The sequence below is a fragment of the Pleurodeles waltl genome, chromosome 2_2 (genome assembly GCF_031143425.1).
Source record: "Pleurodeles waltl isolate 20211129_DDA chromosome 2_2, aPleWal1.hap1.20221129, whole genome shotgun sequence".
In the NCBI taxonomy this organism is placed as follows: domain Eukaryota; kingdom Metazoa; phylum Chordata; class Amphibia; order Caudata; family Salamandridae; genus Pleurodeles; species Pleurodeles waltl.
The window spans coordinates 513,743,293-513,760,033 of NC_090439.1; the positions used below are offsets into that span (position 1 = coordinate 513,743,293).

The 16,741-nt window shown below is 44.2% G+C and overlaps 1 protein-coding gene across 3 annotated transcripts in view; it reads right to left on the minus strand.

Moving 5' to 3' along the window:
- The window catches only part of OSBPL1A (oxysterol binding protein like 1A), a 1,294,449-nt gene that overhangs the window by 785,703 nt on the left and 492,005 nt on the right, over positions 1-16,741 (minus strand). For 2 of the 3 annotated variants that reach the window (XM_069220033.1, XM_069220032.1), the window contains exon 1: positions 9,703-9,926. The exons of the other annotated variant lie outside the window; for it this stretch is intronic. The gene's annotated coding sequence lies outside the window, so the exon portion shown is untranslated. Of the gene's footprint in view, positions 1-9,702; positions 9,927-16,741 lie in introns of those variants that run through there. 3 annotated transcript variants of the gene reach the window in all.

Consider the following 16,741-nt stretch of genomic DNA (forward strand, 5'->3'; position numbering starts at 1 on the left):
CTCTGTCCCCAGTCCATCTGGTCTCCTCTTCTGATACTTTGAACAAACAAGAAAGGAAAAGCCTAGAACTTCCCTTTCCCAGCAGAAGTTTATATATTAAAAAAATGCTGATTGCTTTAGGCCTGCTTTGAAAATAACACGTCGGGATGTGGCCACAATCCCGAGGTGCCAATTCAAAACAAGTCAGTTCCCTGCCGTCTGAGTACATTCTTATCAGCCTACACCCTTGGTGGGGAAAAACACGAAGAATAAAAACATGTGCACATTGTAAAATGTGAAAAACTACATGCAGCTTTTAACGTAGATAAAGTTAATAGGCAAAATTAAGCTGGTGGTCACTAATGTGACAGTGTAGTGCCAGGCTAAGTGCAACGTGGAGTCAGTGGTCAAAACTCACATATCATTACAACCATTCACAGAACAACTTATACAGGGAAACCTAAAGCGGGCACTCACAGCTCTCAAATTCCAGACCAAGTTTTGGCAGCGTCTATGCCTGTCCTTCCAGGGTAAAATCACGCTCTCCAAAATGGTAACTCTCCCCACTCTATTATACTACTTCGTCAATGTACCAGACTATTCTTTCGAGACCTGGACTCCATGCTAAGGAAGTTGATTTGGAATAACATGTGGCGTCGACTAGCTCTTCGCAAACTCCACCTACCAGTGGGACAAGGTGGTTGTAGTTCCCTCCTTCGAATCGCAGTACCATGCGGCCCAACTCCAATGGGTATCTCAATGGGTGGCTGGTAGTAACTTATAGGAAACCAGCAACACAGATGGGCCTTTGACATTAGATATCCTTCGCCAGCTCCTGCTGCCCACAGTTAAACTGCACCCCTCGTGGTCGCTACATATCTGGGTAGCTCACAATTGTCTAACATCAGATTTTCCAACTGACGTGCAATGTCCAGCCGCCTGCTGCCGTGATTCTCCTTCGAGGCCTACCAAGATTTCCCATGTCTTTCACTGTTGAGAACTTAAAACCCTGGCACAACAAATCTATTGATACAATAGTAAATCTATTCCAAGATCAACATCTGATAACATTGTATCAGCTGCATCAGGACAACGATATCCCTCCAGGCAATTCCTCTTTTATGGCCAACTACTGGCATAGTGCTGCCTCTTGTGGCACATGGTCAATGAGCAACCCCCTTCCATGCCGTTTCACACCCTGTACACTATGGGCTTCGGACGGCACCTAATAACATGGCTGAACAAGGCCATTTGGGAGCACATATAGGTTTCTTCAACACCCCACCGGCAGGTGTGGGAAGATATTGGGCACCCACTCCACAATTCAGAGTGGGAAATGGCACAAGAATCTCCACAGGGTATCTCCTGAAACGCAAGATTTAAAAGCAAACACTACACAATGCTACACTGGGCATACTTAACACCATCCAAGCTAAATCGCATAGTCCCAACAGCTTCCCTCACATGCCCCAGATAACAGTCCAACTTGGCCAACCTCCAACATATGCTCTGGTTGTATAATACCCTAACACACTATTGGCATGTTATCCACAATACTCTTGCCAGAGTCACTGAACTCCTTAACCAGAACACATGGAGGGCAACTGCCTCGATGATTTCCAAGAGAGGTAAGAACCACACAGTATAGGCTCACTTCATGGACTTCATGGACTTAGCCCTACTACTTGCCAAATGCACCTTATGCTGCACTGGAGGAACCCCTAACAGCAGGCGCTTGTACAGTGGCACAAGGCATTCCTCTGGTGGGGAGAGGCCGAAAGCACCAATCTATATTTCGAGGAGGTGCAACGTCTCCATAGCAGTGGCATGGGACACGGTCCCGAGAACCGATGTGTGAGGGTGACCCCCCCATGATGGTCTGACACAGAACCACCCCAACACCCTATACCCACTCTGCCAACCATTAGGGTCGGGGAGCAAGCGTGCCCCCTGACCATTCCACACCACCACCTCAAACGGGCATGAGGAGGCCGTTGCCAGATACTGACCCATTGCTGACCTAGGCTCACTCCAACACCCACCAGTCAGTCAGTGACCCCTTTGTCATACTACACATCACTCATGCTCTTGCTGCTGCATAGTGAATCCCCTTACCTCCCAGTTTCATTTAGAGGTACACATACTACAAGGCCAATCCCTTGAGTTACAAGTCCCATAGGCCACACACTAGACCCACATGATCAGCACACAAACTCTAATTCCTGACAAAGGTCCACTTCACTGCTATAACAATAGATCCAACAGCCTCCCCAGGTTACTGAGTGGTCTAGAACTGAAGGATTACTACGTTATATCTGAACAGTAACAGATGTATTACGTGTGAAAAGATAACCAAGTAGATTTGTGATAAAAACCTCAATAAAACAGTTTCCAAAAGGGGCCATTGAAATTAAACAATAATTTAAAACAGCTGCGCTCGAATATACTGTCTGAACTGTTCCAAGAACTTTCTGAAATCAAGAAGAAATAGTGAATTTAGGGTCCTGCTGATTATGGAAGCTGAAATCTCATAAGGTTCAATGAAGAACAATATTTTGCCCCAGTGGAGCTGACAGAAAAATGTTTTGTAGTGCCTGCTACCTATCTCAGGTGACAGAGTCTAAGTGTGTAACTTAATGACAGGTAATTAGATGCAGGAAAGCAATTACCATGTATTCCATTCTATTAAAACAGATTATGTAAATTCAGGACCTTCTACTTCCCTATAATCAAGTTAATACCTTTTTGAAGCACTTGGCAAATAAGCTCCCTAAATAAAGATGTTTAGGCAGAACTGTATTCTGAAGGTTTCAGTTGGCACAACACTAGAAAAAGTTAAACACATTTTCGACCTTCACAGACAGAGCACAACTACTGCAACAAGCTAATACTATGCTGCTGGCACTCAAGTAATTATTGTTTATACTGGTGCTGTTATTCAGATGATGGGAGAGAGTCAACATTTTCAAAGGTGTAATCTTGTCTGGGAAATGAATAGCTAAGGGAAATTTAAATTGCCCCATTTCTCGCAATTTCCGATGGTCATTATTTACAAGATTCACTTTTATGTGAATTTTGCAGCATTATACTGACTGAGGACAATATTCCTTATCACACAAACAAGTGAAAAGATCTGATTATTACAAAAGGTCAAACCATCAAGAATACTCTTTACAGGACAAGGATGGTTGCTAGCCAGATCCGTCAGGCAGAGGGATGTCGAAATGAATCACAGTCCAGACATTATTTGAAAAGCAAAGACCTCCTCTTGCTCCACTTTTGAAAACCCCCACTTATTTTCCTATCACCAAACAAGGTATATCAGGGTAGGCCACCAGATGGTATGGTCATTATTTCGGATTGTTACATTTCCACGAGTCTAGATATACAGTGTGTCTTTGATTACATTGGCTGGTGTAATGCATTCTTTCTGTGCACTCTCTGGAAACTGGGCCGAACATTATACAAACTTTTCACGCGGAATCGGGTTTTAGAATTCTTGAATATGAAGTCATATTTCAGAAAATCTCTTCAGATTAATTTTAATATTAATTCTTCCAATATGAATTTTTATTATACAGCAATGTATAATAGGGTCAAAAATTCTACCTACAATTTTCCCAACCATATAGTAATTTCCTCATATATATATATATATTCAACTGTTTTTTTTTCTTTGCCATTTGAACATCCACGCAGATTTGCTCTTTTATGTATTTATGCTTTATTCCATTCGGTAAGGTACACATACCATGCTGTTCAAACCTCAATAAAGAGAGATCGTTTTTCTAGCAGTTTGATAGGACCCTTCCATGAGTGAAGTGTCCCTATACGATTGTTATTTATGATTATATTTTATTTCATGTTAAAAACAGTATAAAGCGTTCCTTATTTTAACTAGAAACTAATAGATTCAAATTATTCAAATTAATTTATGAGCAGTTTAAAATGTTCAAACACTTAGTCATTTTGGAGCATATCATCAAAGTAACTATATTCTACCTAAGGCTTAACAAGTCTTTTTGAATTAGGTTGCATAATAGTGCTTAATTTAACAGGTGCTAACAAAGGCTTAACCTGAAATCGCATTTATGATCATCTGGACTTTAGTTAAGGTTTACACTCTAGAAACCACGGATTGCAAAGAGGCCAAATAGTTGTAACGTTTATAAAGAAATAACAGCTGCTGCGGAGCAGCTTTACTAATTGTGAGAGATACACATGCATTTTTATTTCAAGAATACCACTGCTACCAAGGTAAATGGTCACTGGCACACAATTTCTCCTCTAGCATCTGCTACACTACAAACCGGGAGAGCCAGCAATACACTTCCACTGTGTCTCCTGTTGACTCATTCACCCTCAGGGCTGACCAGCGTGGTATAGGCATGACCACAACTAGAATCAGAATCCTAAGCAAAACAATGTGTTCTCGAGTTGACACTTGGCAGGCTCTGCTGTGCTTTTTTGTTTGACTGAATTATGGTACTTGCAGCTGGCTTGTTTTCTATTAGAAATTCTAGACTACAAAACAAGAATGCAAAGAAAAAGGAACAGCACTGGAAAGGTTATTCGCACCAGATCAATCCATCTCCATCTCGGTAAAAACATCAAACAACTGCTTATAAGAAAACATATGGCAAACTATGGAACATATATGTACACTTGTATAGACAGTGCTGTTTAAATCTAGCTGGGAGCAATGGAGTGTTATACATAGTTATCAGATGGCCCAGGGAACTGTGATGGAAAGAGGGACTTGATCAAAGGTACAGCAATGGCAACTGCCATGGGCTGTGCCAATTTGGACCCTGGCACTTTTTATTTTACACATTCAGCACTGCTGCACAGCACTAGACTAATATATTTGAAGAGCAGAGGCGTAATTCAAAACAAATACACAGCTCATGTAATACATTTTGCAACAAAGCTCAGCAACAATAGGCATATGGGTATAGCCGTAAAAACACAAAGGAGCATCAAGTTTACAAAAATTAGATGCACCTCAAATATCATTGCCTTCTTATTTGACAAGAAAACCTATTTCACTCATCCACTGAATCATATACAAGGCTGAGCATGGGACTGTAATAACCAAGAAACCAGTGACAAACATATTTCTTAAGGGGCTTTCCAGAAGTAGGTTATGGTTCCCAGTGCTTAAAAGATAAAAAAAAAAAAAAAGTTTCAGGCCCAAAGTTTTGGTTAGAAGTCCACATTTAGTGCCACTGAAAGTCGGGTGCCAAATACCCAGGCTGCATAGTTTTGAATGTACTTCATTCCTCTTTAATGCACCAGCAGGCACTCCTTACCTCTTTATCTCACTCTAGCAGGTCTTTTTTCATCATTGTTTTTAGGTCGAGCCTGGGCAACCTACAGCGCTGTCTGCAAGACATGCTGCATTCAATCTATAAGCTTTAACCATGCCCACCTCTTGCCATTCGTTATTTGCTGTACTGGTCTTAAATGCTTTCTTTTTATTGGTGCAATTTTCTAAATGTCCCTACTTTGTGTGCTTAGTTCCCTCCCAGGCGATTTCACTAAGAGAACATTTTTGGTGGCCATCACAGTACGCTCATGCACGTTCACACTTCCTCCTGTTAGTGTGTGATGGCCCCCCGTCTGGTTTCGGGTTTGTGTCGCAAACGGCCAGGCACCACTTCTACTTCCCCCTTCCAGCCATAGATATTTCTCAATGGGAACGTGAGAGAGAAGGAGTCTGCTATAATGTGTTTTGGTAATAACCACCTGAACCAAACCTCCAGGGGGTGTTGGAACCGGCATAAGGAAGGACACCAAGGCACGCATCAGTGCAAGAGCGCTGTACGGCGCCTGCAGGAAGAGCCAGCAGCAGCAGGTAGGGTGGGTAATTAGAGGATACACACAAACTGTAAATATTTGGCCTCCGGTGATACACAGACAGAAATTCTGACTGCAGTGTCGATCACGAGCACTTCAAGTGCATTTGGAAGCAACGCTTCGACGAGCTTTGCTATGTCATCTGGTGAGGGAATGCTCTAAATTATGAAGAATGGAATCCTGGGGTTGACGCCGCAGCTCCAGCTAACTAAATATCCACTTGCGCACAAAAAACTTGCTGTGCTGACACTACCGAAAGCACATTCTAACATCATAGGGGTGTTTGTGGGGCGCAGCTGACCATTCCCAGGCAGTCGCTTGTCGCTACTGACAAACCAGTGTTTACTGTTACCAAGCCCAATGGCACTCATTGGATCAACCTCAGGAAGATGACAGGCTGAATGACCTGCCAGGAGGACCACTGTGTTCTACATAGATTAACCGAGAGGATGCTTTACTCCACTGGACCAATAGACTGCTTTTATTTCTGCACTTTCTAGATTAGACATAAAAAACAGTGGTGAAAAATAATCTACATCATAACTCCAGCCCTCTGTGGGAATAACACAAACGCCGGAGAAGCTATGCTGGTACACTGAACAAAAGGGCACTATCAAGAATTGGTGTAAGGGGCCACAGTTTAGTGAACTTCTGAAGCAGAAGCCACATAAGTTACATAGGCCTCCCACATGGCATACAAATTCAAGTAAGGAAAGCCAACAGCACTACAGCGGCATTGAATTTTCTCAGCACTCTGCTGATATACCAGGATTCCAATATATCTGTTTAACAAGAATTTACAATGCAACGGGTCTCGCGTTTGCTCATGTTAGAGCTGATCGCGTTGTAAACTCTTAACCCGACTTTTCACCTATCGGGCAAAAGTGCATTTATGTACATAACCCGAAAAAGTGAAATCAAGTATGTAAAGTGCTCGACTTCTGCCAAGCGAGATCGCGCTCGTAAATTAGAGGAAAAAAAGTCCACGAGCCCGATGGAAAACAGCGAGCCTCGCATGTTTTCTGTACTTGGTCGCTGCGCTGGAGGAGGGCTAGCCACCGGAAAAGGCATGCCATATGCGTGGCTTCCATTAATGAAAGCAAGCAGATTTTATTAGGGAAGCCCACAAACCAATAAAAAACACTGACGTGAAGTTGACAGGGCTCCGAGCCCTTTTCTAAATACAAAAGAGTCTCGCTGCGATACGCATGCGCGAGCGCATGCAACGCAGGCTCGACCCTAAAAAGGAAAACAGCATTAAGAAGTCAAACGGCAAAAAAAAGTGAAAGGATAAAAGGCACTGTCATTTACAAAGCTAATAGCTCTAACTTTCACAAATGCAATACTTATTGCACTGCAAATGCTTGTTTCTCTTTGTCACTGTTTTTAATGTTTTCTTTTTCTACTTCTTTACGTGTTGTGTGCTTTTCTGTCTCTTACACAGGATTAAAGTTGGTTGAGGAAAAAGGAGTGCTGGTCCCCAGAAATGAGTGTGGCTGGGCCCCACTTGTAACCACTGGCTCAAATTAAGCACCAACGGTTCCCCATTTGTTACTAATTATTTCAACTAGGTCTCCTGGGTCAACAAACAGACTCATACTACTTGCCCCTACCATTCAACATTTCGGTTTAAAGTAACTCAAAAATGGCCCCTTCCTGGATATTACTGAGATAAACACAGGCCATAAAAGATTTCAGAGCCTTGCTGACTGGTGTTTATGAAACCTGACTGGCACCCTAGTAAGCAACAATATGGCTCTGCTACCATGTTGCTCTCTGGCAATCGAGGGCTAAGACACTTCAAGTCCTCATTTGACATTACTGGCTCCTCATCAAAATCTGTTAATTGGCTTAACCTGCAGTATGTCTGCGTACTATGTTCTCTGAAAGTGAGAAAGAGGCAGCAGGCAGAGACAAATTGTCTGTCTGTGGCGAATGAGATTAGTAATGCCTTATTGCCCAAATACTATGAGCTATAAACAGTTGCTAACTGCCATGTCTATAATCACAATGCCTTCGTCCTGAGATTGGTTCCATAATTTAGGGGAAGACAATAAACAGACATGAATACTCTGTAGAAAGGCAATTAACCACTATTACCACCAGGAGCACAAAAAAAGCTTTTCCGCATTTTTTTTTTTTCTGCAATACTGCTTCCTTTAGAAATCCTTCAAGTTCACGATAACAAAATTCAAGAAAAGCATATGAAGGTTGAAACGCAAATGAGCCACACAATTCCCAGGGTACCATAACCTAAAAGCTGGACCAAGATAAAATAACAATCAGAGCAGACACAGGCTTCAGAAGACTTATTCATCTTCTAACAAAACCTAAATAAAACGTTTTTAAAAGAACACTAAACAGCGGAAATACAAAATTGCAGCAGTAGTGAGATCGATACAACCAAGGTCTCTTTGCGGCCGTTGTGAGCGGCTCACCAAGGGCGAGAACACGCCAGTCACGTTTCTCCAAAGCTCGTGCCCTTCTGGGTGTACGAGGCAGACGCTGTGTATCCGAAGACAGCACTGGCAGAAATGATCAGCTGAGGAGTGGTGTGCATCATGAAATATAACATGTACTCAGCGTTCTTTGTTCTTACGGTTAGTAAGAAGCAGGTAAAAAGTTCACACAGTAGAAATACTTTGTCAGCGTACTGTACCCTACACAGAAACAAGCAGCATTTTCAAGCGTCAATAATCCGGCAATCTGCTACGCTTTCATCGGTCACCCCTCTCTACCACCTTCTAAATCCACATAGATAGTAAGAAGACTGGGCTATATATAGCCGTGTTCGACAATATTCCACACCAAGGCTTACAGCGAGGAACTCGCATTACAACAGCTCTCCGAGAAAAGACACGATTTCGCTAAATCTTGCGAGTCGCCAACTGCAAGACAGGCAGCCACGCACACTATATGTGTTTTTTTATTATTTTTATATTAGCAATAGTCGTGGTGGAGGTAGTAGTTAGTTTAAAAACAGTAAAGTACGCGAGAATATTTTTTAGAGCCGTGCCAGTGACGTATCACAGCAGGTGAATCAAATTCCTGCAGGCGGTCGGAGTTATCTGGAGGCCTGGAGGCTGCGCGGCGTTTATCTTGATGCCACTGGCTGCATCCAGAGTTAATCAGACTCTGCGAGGTCGGGCACGCACACCCGGCACGTGTGCAGGTTAGCACTAAGTCCCCTCTGAAAAGCTGCGTCTTAAAAGATTTTCCACCAGGCTCCAGTGCACTTGCAGAAGTGTCTTCCGAATATTCCAGTTCAGAAAAGGGTAAGGACGAAGTAAGCTGGGGGCACGCGGGACTTGGCATCCTGACAAGTTCAGTGAAATATTATATGTTTTGTGCCTACCACACACACAGCATTGAGGAAGGCAGTTCTATGTGCCGGCAGTTCTCTAAGTGGAATGAAGACGGCACTTTTTACACATTTCACTTGCCTGGTTTCCCTAAACCCAGTCATATTGTAAATACATTTCGTAAAATAAAATACGAAACAGGTAATCTAAATTTAAAATAGACCTTTTTTGTTTAATATTATACGACAGTTCATAGTAAGAATACAAAGGCGTTTTTAAGTATTCAATTTAATACCAAACTGACGATGGTATGTGAACTTTTAATCTAAACGCACTCTAGCTGCATACACACCACTGTGCGCTTTTTAATATGTTAGACAGATGGTAAAATAATAACACCAGCGCCGCACAGGTTTCATTATTCGCAACTGTTTTCCCTTTCACATTTGCACACTTTCGCTTTAAATCCCCATCCAGAATGCTAATGTCACACTGCCTTTACTTCCACAAACGCATGCCCTCTGCAGCGTCCTTCCCGAGAGATCAAACCGAACATATCTACCTTTCCGCTAGTTTTATGACGTTTCTCTCCTCGTTACAGCAACATCTCCGCGCTCTGTGCCAGGTTCCTCTCCCTCCGCCAGCCCTGCACGCTGCTCTACAAATCCCATCTGTGTTTCTCCTTCGATACCTCTCTGCCGTTTGTCGGCATCAGCAGAATCCCATCTGGCGAGCAGCACCATCCGTACACAGCAAGGTACCACATGTATTTCTGGTTCAGAAATCGGAAGATGTAAGCCAGCCGCTGATTGGATACTCGAGGCAGCTTACTTCACACAGAATCGGGTTTTAATTGGGCCACACAACTTCCCACCTAAATATTTCTATCACTACCTGTGCACAACTGTGATATTGGAAACACGGGGTTCTCAGTTTAATAGACAGCAGAGGCGTAAATGCTGATGTGATTTAAACAGGGGAATGTGGTTATTCCAATTAAATACGTGGTAGTCTGCAATCCTTATAGCAACCTGCACCTGATGTACTTATTACAGACTAATAGTGTCATCATTATTCACCCGTAATGAGAAAACGACGCAGCTGGTCAACTGCGCTAAGTAATTACAATTGCGGTGTGACATCACAGCGCCAGCTGCCAGAGAAAGCAGACTATATGAAAGGCAAGTCAAGAGACGAATTAAATCTACACACGGAAAAGAGAACTGTCTCTTTAGCACTCCTGATAAGTTTGCCCCCCCTGAAATTAACGGAAAAGTGACATATGGCAATGTGTGTATTTTACATGAAAGAAGGAGCCTCTTTGAATGATACCAAACATTATTATTAACTATAGTTGTTATTCAAAGGGACTTGCCCTGCCACAAATTATTACTATTTGTGTTGAGGTGTGTTTAATTTCTTATCAGATCTATTCAACATACTTGCAACTACAGTTCACATGATGAACAAGAAGGCAAGGATTTAGAGTTTTTGGCAAACGGTAATAGTGTGACCATATATTATAAAGTATATTGATTCTGGGATCTTGCTGTCTGATACTGAATAGGAGGGAGATGAAGCAGTTGTGCCCTTGCCTCATAGTGATGCATATTTTTTAATTCATTATTTGCTTTGCATTATAATATAGATACATATATTTGCTGTGTATATTGCAGTGGAGAATCATTTGTACATGTTTCCATTTCATTGGTGTGACCATTTTTAAACGTGTACTTTCAGCATGCTATTCTCCTTTTACGAAACTTGCTTTGGACTAAGAATCACATTCCAGAGATTTTTGTCAGTGCATGAGTGTTTCAGCTCCGTAGTTAGTGAAGCAAAACATGCACACGGTTCTTTATCAGCTGATGAAGGACCCTTTAAATCTATTCATAAAGTGACCTCCAGCAGCTATCTTGGAAGATGTCTTTGTTGTTGGCTCTAACTTTTGCTAGGAGAATTAGAGAAATCCAAGCATTCACTGTTATGGAATCATACAGGTAATTCAGGGATGACAGTCATACAAAAAATTAATCCATGCTTTATCCCCAAGGTCCCATCAGGCTGTCATCTGCATGAACGAATAGTTCTTAGGACTTTTTTTTTCTGAAACTCTACTAATGCAGCAGAAAGAGCACTTCATTTCTTTGATGTTAATAGGTGACTCAAAATCTATGTAGAGAGAATTAAAATATTTAGGAATCTTGACCAGCTTCTGGACCACCTAGGAGGCACAGTATAGCTTGATGGCTGTGTGTGGTTATAGTTTGTTGCCACCAGAAAGCTGTATGTCCTCTAGACAGAAAGGTCAAATCACACTCCATGAGAGGTATATCTGCTTTTACTGCTGTGTTTTTCCTGTTTTTACTTGTCAGACACCAGAAGAGCTGCAACCTGGAGTAACATGCATACTTTACCCAGCATTACTGTCTGGATGCCACAGTGAATGGTAATGCGGCAGTGGAACAGGCTGTCCTCTGAAATCTATTTCAAAGGAGTGAGTTAATCAATGTATTGTTTTAGTCCTATTTGTGATTACTGCTTCCCACCTCCACTGATAAGGCGATAACTGCTTGCTATTTGACTTCAAGCATGTGAATCCATGTGATTCAATACTGTAGAAAATAAGTTATTTACCTGTACACTGTAGTTCTCCATTATTGATATCCTTCATAGATTTGCATGCTACCACCCCTCCTCACCAACATCATCCATACATGCTAACATTTTAGAAGAGGAAAGTGCGAAAACGAAAAATAATCACAAGAATGGAGTCCCAATGTTGACTTCTAGTGAAGTGGAGACAATTTCAGGTGTGAGCTGGCCAAATAAAAGCCATTTTTGGCTTCAGAAATTGGGAGTCTACCGCCTGATTCAAATTAGGATAAAGAATAATTTAGAAAATAAACTGGTTCTAGTCTCCTTACAGTTGCATGTAGTGCCTTGATGCTACTTCACAGCACACTGTGTTACAGTGGAAGGATTGTAAGTTATGAACTGCAAGTAAAAAAAAGATTTCTATGAGTAAACAACAAAACCAGTAACCCACTGACCTAGCTACATAAAATACAAATCTGTGATCAGCATGTTACACGTTGTGTTTTGCAGCAAGCACATTAGACCTCTGTGCTAACTTATGAGTTAAAACTGTTACTAGAAAAAGCACACATTTTTTTGGCAAGTAAGTTTTGTTACAGTTTGAAAAACGTAACATGTGCAGATAAGTTAATTATTGAAATTGGGGCAGTGTGGGTCGAGGTTAAAATTTCCCAAAGGAAACAACACTTCACCTGGCATCCCAGCGAGGTCTCTGAGACTTTGTACACGCCCACACCCACCATGATGTGATGGCCTGGTAGAGAAGTCAGCTTAAGCACAGTGCTTCTGCCCTGGGCTAGCCCCTAGAGAGGTGAGAACGTTCCAAAAAGTAGAGCAACACCTGGCCTCTCAGCAAGACCTCTGAATACTACCTGTACATCCCTGCCTAGCACAGGACGGATGAAACGCACCGGCGAGGGAAAGGAGCATGGAAAAAACATGCCTTTTAGGTAGCTCTAGCTGAAACAGCCCAATGGCCACAACACCTTATCGGAAAGCACCCTCTTTCTGGCATGGTTAGCCCCACTTTTTGACAGTTATCAGTATGCTTAGACTGTTTTCACTGGGATCCTGCTAACCAGGATCCCAGTGATTGTGCTCTCTCCCTGTAAATTTGGATGCATAGGACTTTCCAAACTTCACAATTGGCATACTGGTGCCCCTTATAAGTCGCTAGTATATGTTACGTAGGTAACCAGGGCTTTAGCGCACCAGGGGTTCCCCCATGGGCTGCAGCATGTATTGTGCCACCCAATGCAGCCCATGCAAAAATGTGTCTGCAGGCCTGTTATTGCAGCCTGCGTGAAAACGTGCATGCACCCTTTCACCACAGGTCACTGTAAGTCACCCCGATGGTAGGCCCTCTTAGCCCAGAGGGGTGGGAGCAGGTCCCTATGTGTGAGGGCACCCCTGCATGAGCAGAGGTGCCCCTATGAACTCCAGATCAATTGCACTGGACTTCATAAGTGCGGGGAAGCCATTTTACCAGTGTAGTGGACACAGCTACATAATGGTAACTCCGAACCTTGGCATGTTTGTTATCAAACATGTTGGAATCATACCCTAACATTGTTGCCAGTATTGGTTGTTTGATTCCATGCACTCTAGGGGCTCCTTAAAAGACCCCCCAGCATTGCTCCTTCCAGTCTTTGGGGGTTTTCTGGGCAGCCCACGCTGCTGTCACCCCCGACAGGTTTCTGCCCTCCTGCTGCTTGACCAGCTCAGGCAGGGGAAGGCAGAACAAAGTATTTTCTGTGGGAGTAGGAGGCAACACCCTCTCCATTGGAAATAGGGGTTATAAGGCTTGGGATGGGTAGCCTCCCCAAGCCACAGGTTTGATTTAAAGGGCACATTTGGTGCCCACCTTGCATAAACCGTTTTGTATCAGTTCAGGGACCCCTGGATCCTGCTCTGGAATGACACTGGGCAAAGGATAGGGGAGTGACCACTCCCCTGCCCATCACCACCCTAGGGGTGGTGACCAGAGCTCCTCCAGGTGGCCACGTGAGTCTGCCATCTTGAAACCAAGATGTGCAGAGTGCCCCGGGAGCATCTGAGTGGCCAGGTCAGGCAGGTGACGTCACAGACCCCTCCTGATAGGTGGTCACCTTACTAGGTGACCAAACCCACTTTTAGGGCTTTTTAGGGACTCCCTTGAGGGTGGGTCCCCCAGATGCAATGTGCAAGATTCCACCAGGACTCCTATGCATCATTTACTTCATTTTCTGGCCACTGGAACCGCAATTGTACTCTTCAGGATCAGACAAGCTGCAACTACGGCGACGACTTTGCTTTGCAACATTGTTTCTCCGGCTTCTTCCAGCAACTGCAACATTTCTCCAGATGTGCATCCTCTGAGGTCGACGAGACTTCAGCCTGCACCAAGAAGCAAAAAGGAATCTCCCTTGGAGTGAAGCAGGCACCAACTGCAACGACGTCCAGCTTAGTGAATTTGCTCTCCTCTGGAACTGGGTGGATCCTGCATCACTGGTGGTGGTCTGAAGTCTTCCCTTTGGTCCTCTCTGCCAGCTGCCCAACTTGGGAGATGGTAAGCCCTTGCCTCTCCTTGCAGGACAGTACCCCCTGTGCACTGTGACTCTTGCAACTACCAAGGCTTGTTTGCTCCTGCTCCAAGGGATCTTCAGGCATCGAGTAGCCCCAACCCAGGCATTTCCTCCTGCCAAGCACAGTCTCCTCTCTGCTGCTCCGGTGACGTGGGACTCTTCAGGAGTGCTGACTGGGACACACTGACTTACAGTGCCTGCTACCAGTGGGTTGCCTGCAGGGGCTGCAACTGCTTCTGTTGGCTCTCCCAACTGCTGAGAGTCACCTCGGACTCCTCTCCAGGGGTCAAGTTCCCTGGACCGTGCTGGTCCTCTTCAGCCTTGAAATACTTGTTTTGCTTCTCTTGCGTTTGCCAAGGCATGTTGATGGTTGTCCAGCTCCACTGACCACCTGCAAACCAACGACCGACGAGGGACACCACCTGCACAACTCCAAGGACTCCTCTTCAGCTCCTGGGCTCCACAGCTGGTCGTCTTCTCCCCTCGTCGACCTGGTTCTGCATCCACAGAAGGGTGGGTAATTGATCCTGCACCCACTGGACACTCCAACGTGGACTGGGCAATGTCCCTTTCTTTGCAGGTCCTCTTCTACCAGAATCCACCTTTGGTTTCTTCTTGTCTGGTCCTGTTCTTACACAATCTTTTTTCCAAGTCCTCCTGTTAGCCCTTGGGAAGATCAGGTACTTACCTCTGCTCTCCTAGTCGCTGGGATTCACTCAGGTACTCACCTCTTAGGGTTGCTAGTTCTTCCAGCTCCCCTCTAACAACTCCACTACCTTGGGTGGGGGGCTGTATCTCGCATTCCACTTTCTTAGTATATGGCTTGGCCCTCCCCTAGGGCCCTCTCTATTTTTACTATCCATTACCACTGCTTGTTGTTTCTGTGCTAATTGCTATTGTGTAAATAGTTAGTGTGTACTTACCTATAGGTGGGGGGACTGCCTATAAGTATTCTAGTGTTTTGTTACTATAATAAAGTACCTTTATTTTTGTAACACTGTGTAGTTCTTTCATATGTGATAAGTTGCTGTGTGACTGCAGTGGTAATGCATAAGATTGCCATGTCTCCTAGATAAGTCTTGGCTGCTCATCCACAGATACCTCTATAGAGCCCTGGCTTCCTAGACACTGCCTTCAATCTACTTATAGGAGATACCTGGATCCGGTACAAGGTGACAACATCACAGGTGTCCACCACACACCAGGCCAGCTTCCTAAATACCTGACCTGGCCTCCCATCCTCTTCACACTCCCCTCTCTCCCACCCGCCAAGGCGTCAGTGAGAGTGCCTGGCAGAGGAGTACAGCACACACGCTACTTTTGTGGTGAGCTGTTCCACCTGACCACCCCCCTCCGCTACAGGGGCCCAGTGAATGGCCTAATGGTCAGAGCAACACCTGACACCTCCCCCTCCCCTCAGTGAGGCTGTTGCACTCATCTCCCTCCCCCATTTATCATGGCTCAGTGTGATGAAATGGCAGGAAGGATTGGGAAAAAGCATTGCTTGTGGGGTCAGCCCAAAGTGTAGAGGGCCCAAACTACAACCATAAAACTGGCCTCTCAATGATGCAGCAGCATGCTCACGTGCCAACCCCCCACCTCTAAGCACAACTCCTACCCATGTCCGTCCCAAGTAACAGTGCCCTAGTTAGGTAGACATAGTTGGATCTGGGTGGCCAGGAGGATATTGTGAGCTGTTGTCCTCCATAAAACCGGCCCCAAGTGGCCACTCAGACACCAGCACACTGGCCAGCAGCCGAGGGCCAGCTTTGCCAATCCAACCCTGCATGTAACTTCAACATAAAAGAATTAAGAAGCCACATGTGTGGATGAAAGATTACACTAATGGATAATCCTTCTGTTAAATGTTACTTTGAACTGGTGTACTTAGGCAGATGCACATCAAGCTTTACATGATAGTATAACATTGTGAATGATTACTCCACCTGAGGAATATTACACACTTTAATTTTGTTGTAGAATGAGAACAGACCTTTATAATTTGCTAATTAACAAGTTACTTACCTCCAGTAAAGCCTTATCTAGTAGAGATTATATTTAGCTGCAGATTCCTTACCTTTGAATTCACCCCAGGTGTCTGACCGGAACTGGAAGATGTTGGTGAGCAGTACCTCTCCGTGCTGGTAGGTGGCATTGATCGTCTCTATCTCAGTCATCCGTCCCAGAAATTACGCTGCAGTTCCTATATAGGCGCCACTCAGGGGTGCCGACGTCAGTTTCTTTTCACGATTATCCATGCCAGAAGCACAGAGCATTGAAGAACACGGACTACCAGTGTGCCAAAACTAAGGCTCTGAAAGGGGAGTCCCTGCCCTTTGAAATCAGTTCGCAGAGCTGGGAGGATGGGTGAGTCGGTATGGAATCTGCAGCTAAATAGTGTCTACCAGATAAGGAATTACAGAAGGTAAGTACCTTGTT